The sequence below is a fragment of the Vipera ursinii genome (genome assembly GCF_947247035.1).
Source record: "Vipera ursinii genome assembly, chromosome: 3".
Classification (NCBI taxonomy): domain Eukaryota; kingdom Metazoa; phylum Chordata; class Lepidosauria; order Squamata; family Viperidae; genus Vipera; species Vipera ursinii.
Genome location: NC_139516.1, coordinates 42,319,934 through 42,320,267, shown reverse-complemented (window position 1 = coordinate 42,320,267; position 334 = coordinate 42,319,934).

Here is a 334-nt window from a genome sequence, read left to right as displayed (position 1 = left end):
TAACTTCTTCAGAAATCAGAAAGAGATGGAATCATTTTAATTTTATTCTGTTGGAAAGATCTATCAAATTTACTAATTGCCTTGCTCTGATGTGTATTTCTAAATCATAGAGACAAATTGTGAAAAATCTTCCAAAATGATGTTTCATTGGAGTATATATAAATTGTTAAATTCATATAATTGTTAAAGAAGCTGTGTTATTTGCAATACTGATATGGTTGCTTTCAAGGTTGGTCCCAGCCATCTTCACATGATATTTTTATTCCTTAGCTGCACTTTCTGCCCTGCAGAAGGAAGCTAGGAACAATTATTCAAAATTTCCGGATGATATGGT